This window comes from Haliotis rubra, unplaced genomic scaffold (genome assembly GCF_003918875.1).
Source record: "Haliotis rubra isolate DU_JTF1 unplaced genomic scaffold, ASM391887v1 Scf678, whole genome shotgun sequence".
NCBI classification, from domain to species: domain Eukaryota; kingdom Metazoa; phylum Mollusca; class Gastropoda; order Lepetellida; family Haliotidae; genus Haliotis; species Haliotis rubra.
This window is the reverse complement of record NW_025767388.1, coordinates 160,115-166,114: the sequence shown is the minus strand read 5'-3', so window position 1 is coordinate 166,114 and position 6,000 is coordinate 160,115.

Sequence of the window (6,000 nt, the reverse complement as noted above, 5' to 3'; positions counted from 1 at the left end):
AGTGGAAGACTGGCGTCTCGGCAACGTTTATACTCTGTAACTGGACATTTCACGTCAACGTGTCACGTCAACGTTGTTTGTTGCTCATGTCATCAACCACTAGTTACCTGACACAGAATACACACTGTAATACACATGTTGCTCTAACAGATAACAGTGTCAACGCGTGGAATACGTGTCGACTGGGGAATTAGCCCATGTTTAAGATGAGGTGTACGTAAAATACGTTGACAAGACGAAGGAATACGTTGAGTTCAAACTTCTTTAGTTACATGACAAACAAATACACATGGAATAAATGAGGTAAGCGGAGTTCCTGCTCAACCCCAGGGCGTTTCCTACGAGCGGCATTCTCCTGCTCGTGGTCGTCCCTACAGACAGTCGGAATACCGGACTCGTACTCCTTCACCGTCTAGATGTGAGCATACTAAGTATATATATATACAATTTTTGATAACAATGGACAAGCGACGACTCAACAATGGACAGATAGAAAAAAAATTATATAGCACTTCCTTGACCAGTTGATGTGATGGCAGACACGGCCAAGGGGGATTACCAATAAAGATTATAAATGTCATATACAGTAATGAATTGCCTGACAAGTCAATGTACAATGAGGAAGTGATAAGGATTGCGTAGAATACAGATTAGCGCCAATAAATAATTACAATAAAGACTCACATGTCTTGAGTACATAGTTTTTAGGATTTCAATATGTGGACGATGGCTGTCCTGAATTAGTCCCTTAAACAATAGTTTCAGAAAGTAGGACTCGAGCCTTTGTAAAACATCACTGCTCATCTGCTCTGATCGAACAGTGGCGGTGGTTAAGGCGTTCGTTCGTCATGCCGAAGGCCCGTGTTCGATTCCCCACATGGGTACATTGTCTGAAGCCCATTTTCTGGTGTCTATCGCCGTGATATAGCTGGAATATTGCTGAGTGTGACAGCTAAAACCAAAACTCACTCACTCACTGGAACATGGGGTGGTGAAGAGCTTGTTGGGGTTGTGGGGTTGGAGGGGGTTGTTGGATGTAAACATCATTGCCCACCTGTTAAGATTGAACATGTTTCGGAGGAATCTTGGAAAGGTCACATGCACCGAAAGTGATCGACTTAATGCATATCTACTAGAGTTAACACAATCTTGGATTATTTCCAGAAGAAGCAGATGAGTAAAATTGATTAATTTTCGCTTCATCTTAAGTGAGTTCTATTTTTAAGTTAGTCTACTCTTTTTGCAGAACGCGGCAAGATGATGAGATCGTGCTTTTTGATGTTGCAAAAGTGTGATCCTGAGGACATCCAACAACTGGTCCTCTTTTGGGCGGCAACTACTGGACGGAGGCTCTGACTTGTCGAACGTAGCAACCGATGATGCTTAAAACATAATTCAACTATTGAACTAGTTATACCCGAAAATGGAGTTTGGAAAAGTAAACAATCAACTTTAACGTTAAAATCTAATTATGAAGCATCCAGCCATTGTGCAATGTTCTGCTGGAGATTGAATGTTCAAATGTTAAGAAGAGGGATGGTGAAATGGTAGCTGGGAGTGCGGTGTCTTGGGGTTGTGGGGTTAAGGGCAGTCTGTGGTTGTGGGGGTTGTGGGGTGTGGCGTCCTTGGGGTTATGGGGAGAGTGGGGTTGTGAGGGTTGTGCTGAGGGGGATTACGGGGTTGTAGAATTTGGTGGGGTGATGATAGGACAAGCTGGGTTAAGAAAGTTAAGGTGGTGAGGGGGTTGTTGGGTTGGGTGTTGAGGGTTGTGTGGGGTTGTGAGGTGTGGTGAGGGGGTTGTGGGGTTGGGTGTTGAGGGTTGTGGGGTTGTGCGGTGTAGTTAGGGGTTGTGGGGTTGGGTGTTGAGGGTGTTGTGGGGTTGTGCAGTGTAGTTAGGGGTTGTGGGGTTGGGTGTTGAAGGGTTGTGGGATGGGTTGTGCAGTGTGGTGAGGGTGTTGTGGGGTTGGGTGTTGAGGGATTATAGGGTTGGGTGTTGAGGGTGGTGAGGGTGTTGTGGGGTTGGGCAGGTGTTGAGGGTGTTGTTGGGTTGGAGTGTTGAGGGTGTTAAGGGTGTTATTGGGTTGGTTGCTGAGGGGTTGTGGGGTTGTGCGCAGTGTGGTGAGGGGTTGTGGGGTTGGGTGTTGAGGGATTATGGGGTTGGGTGTTGAGGGTGGTGAGGGTGTTGTGGGGTTGGGCAGGGTGTTGAGGGTGTTGTTGGGTTGAGTGTTGAGGGTGTTGTGGGGTTGTGCGGTGTAGTTAGGGGTTGTGGGGTTGGGTGTTGAGGGTTGTGGGGTTGTGCAGTGTGGTGAGGGTTGTGGGATTGGTTGTTGAGGGTGTTGTAGGGTTGTGCAGTGTGATGAGGGGTTGTGGGGTTAGGTGTTTAGGGTTGTGGGGTTGTGCGGTGTAGTTAGGGGTTGTGGGGTTGGTGTTGAGGGGTTGTGGGGTTGTGCAGTGTGGTGAGGGTGTTGTGGGGTTGGGTGTTGAGGGATTATGGGGTTGGGTGTTGAGGGGTGGTGAGGGTGTGTGTGGAGTTGGGCAGGTGTTGAGGGTGTTGTTGGGTTGGGTGTTGAGGGTGTTGTGGGTGTAGTTAGGGGTTGTGGGGTTGGAGTGTTGAAGGATTATTGTGGGGTTGTGCAGTGTTGAGAGGGTTGTGGGGTTGTTGAGGGTTGTGCGGTGTGGTGAGGGGTCGTGGGGTTGGGTGTGTAGGGTTGTGGGGTTGTGCAGTGTATTAGTTAGGGGGTTGTGGGGTTGTGCAGTGTGGTGAGGGTTGTGGGGTTGGGTGTTGAGGGTGGTGTGGTGAGGTGTGGTTGTGGGATTATGGGGTTGGGCTGGGTGGTGAGGGTATTGTGGGTTGTGCGGTGTGGTGAGGGGGTTGTGGGGTTGGCTTGTTTAGGGGTTGTGGGGTTGTGCAGTGTGGTGAGGGGGTTGTGGTGTTGAGGGGTTGTGGGGTTGTGCAGGTGTAGTTAGGGGTTGTGTGGTTGTGCAGTGTGGTAGGGCTTGTGGGGTTGGGTGTTGAGGGTGGTGTGGTGAGGTGTTGTGAGGGTTGGGTGTTGAGGGCAGTGTGGTGAGGGGTTGTAGGGTTGAGCAGTGTTCTTAGGGGTTGTGGGGTTGGGTGGTGAGGGGCTGTGGAGTGTTGTTGGGGGTTGGTGAGGTGTGGTGAGGGGGCCAGTGGGGCTGGGTGTTGAGGGTGAGGGTGGTGGTGAGGGGTTGTGGCTGTGGGTTGGCTGGTGAGGTGTGTGAGGGTTGTGGGCTGTGGGTGGTGTGAGTGTGGTGAGGGTTGTGTGGGGTTGGGTGGTGAGGGGTTGTGGCGGTTGTGGGTTCTGTGGGGTTGAGCAAGGTGTTGAGGGGGTTGTGAGGTAGCCGGGATGGCCAGGGGATAATGAGGATTGTGGAGGTTGTGGGGTCAGGTCTTGAGGGGGTTGTGAGGTAGTTGGGATGGCCCGGGGATAATGAGGATTGTGCACGTGGAGGTTGTGGGGTCAGGTGTTAAGGGGGTTGTGAGATAGCCGGGATGGCCAGGGGATAATGAGGATTGTGGAGGTTGTGGGGTCAGGTCTTGAGGGGGTTGTGAGGTAGCCGGGATGGCCAGGGGATAATGAGGATTGTGGAGGTTGTGGGGTCAGGTGTTGAGGGGGTTGTGAGGGTTGGGTCGGATGGTGAAGGTGCTATGGGGTTACGAGGGATGGTGAAGGGAAATGTTGGGTTCAACTGGGTGGTACAGGGATTTATGGAGTTGAGGGATGTCGTCGTGGTTGTAATAAGTCGTTGTGGTGAGGGTCGACAGTAATGTCAGGGAATCCCCTCAGTTTTGCTGAAGGGCGGTGGGGTAGCCTAGTGGTTAAAGCGTCGGTTCGTCACGCCGAAGACCCGGGTTCGATTCCCCACATGGGTACAATATGTGAAGCCCATTTCTGGTGTCCAGCGCCGTGATATTGCTGGAATATTGCTAAAAGCGGCGTAAAACCAAACTCACTCACTCACTCAGTCTTGCTGAAGATTGAGAGGACTAAATGCTCAGTTCGCGTATGGTCGTGTGTAGATACATGTTGTGTAGGACTGACATTGTCGGCAAGCAATTTGCTCCAACCCTATACGTAGGAGATATATCCACTCATTGCTCATGTCTGCGTCTGGCAAAGAAGCCCGAGAAGGTCCGGGTTAGAATTGGTCTCCAGCAACCCATAAATGTCGTAAGAAGCGACCAACTGGATCAGGTGGTCAGGCTCGCTGACTTGGTTGACACGTGTCATCGGTTCGCAATTGCGTACATTGATGTCTCATGATGTTGATCAGTGGATTGTCTGGTCCAGACTCGATTATCTGCAGATTGCTGCCATATAGCTGGAAAATGGTCGCGTGCGGCGTTAAACAACAACCACCGACCAACGTGCAACACCTGCCTCCTTAAGATGCGTCTTCAGCATGAACCATTTACTGTGTATGTCTTCAGCATGAACCATTTACTGTGTATGTCTTCAGCATGAACCATTTACTGTGTATGTCTTCAGCATGAACCATTTACTGTGTATGTCTTCAGCATGAACCATTTACTGTGTATGCTGTCGACGCAGCAACAGATGGTACAGAACCATTCACGTCACTTAACCAGAGCATAATGATTCCTCTGGAGTAAATGTAAAACTAATGTAAGTCATAGGAATATTTAAGCGGAAATCAGTAATGTTTGTTTTGTATTTTTGTGTTGAACACTTTCCTCAGCAATATGATAGTCTGTAATTATTCGAGTCTGAACCAGACAATCCGGTGATTGAAATCATAAGTATCGATGGATACGAGGACATGAATCAAATAGGTCAGCGAGTCTGACCACCCGATATTAAATACACAATGTCATTTAGAAAGTGGTCAAATGTAACGTATGTTATATTTGGGATTACACTTTCTTTGTAAAGTACAGATTCTAGTACTTTTGTTGAGTTGAGTCCCATCCGGGATTCGAACCCACACCCTCAGAGACAGGCACCTAATCACAAGCACACAAAGTCAGACGCCTAGACCGCTCAGCCACCGTGTCTTCCACCACTTCCACTTTACAAAGAAAGTGTAATCCCAAATATAACATATGTTCAGTTGACCACTTTCTAAATGGCATTGTGTATTTCAAAGCTTTCGGCCTTGGCAGCCCTGCCAATTAACACTTATCAGAGGGGTACACAAAGTCCGCAGTCTAGACTACCAGTTGTCCGACTTCCATTTTGGTGGAAGCCGCGGTGGCTGAGCGGTCTAGGCGTCTGACTTTGTGTGCTGGCGATTAGGTGCCTGACTCTGAGGGTGTGGGTTCGAATCCCGGATGGGACTCAATTCAACAAAAGTACTAGAATCTGTAATTTACAAAGAAAGTATAATCCCAAATATAACATATGTTACACTCGATATTGTTGTTCGTCTTTTCCTTCATAGGTTCAGCAAGACCAATTCTAACCCAGATCTTCATAGATACAAAGTCACTTATGGCACATGGTGTCCGTTAAATGCTGATGCGCAACCGGTAGAACCCGCCACTATTCACCATTCTTGCATAAAAATAAGTTAAGTTGCATAAAAATAACTATAGTTAGAAACGCGAGCCATAATCGCTTCGGTTTGACATTTTGCAATCTTAAACATAATATGACAGTTGTATTTCGATTCCTAGTGGGATATACACAATAAAGATAACAGTGTGCGATACTCTTTTGAGAATATTTATATCGGATTAAGATTCTACAAATAGACACTGGCATGAATTAATTTGCGATAACCTAATACTGAGCCCAAGACAGCTTACGAATGACGCTTTGTTCAAAATACGTTTTAACAAGCTCTTTGTGATTCAATTATTGTTTTGATTTAGGAACAGTGAGCTTTACATAAATCAATTTCACATTGAGGTAGCTCTTCCAAACACTTCCAAACAAAGGTGTATAGAAGGTGGTGGTAATAACGCTAAGGCAGATCAGTCGCAGAAATCACTTCACTGTCAGCTTGGCTTCCAGACAT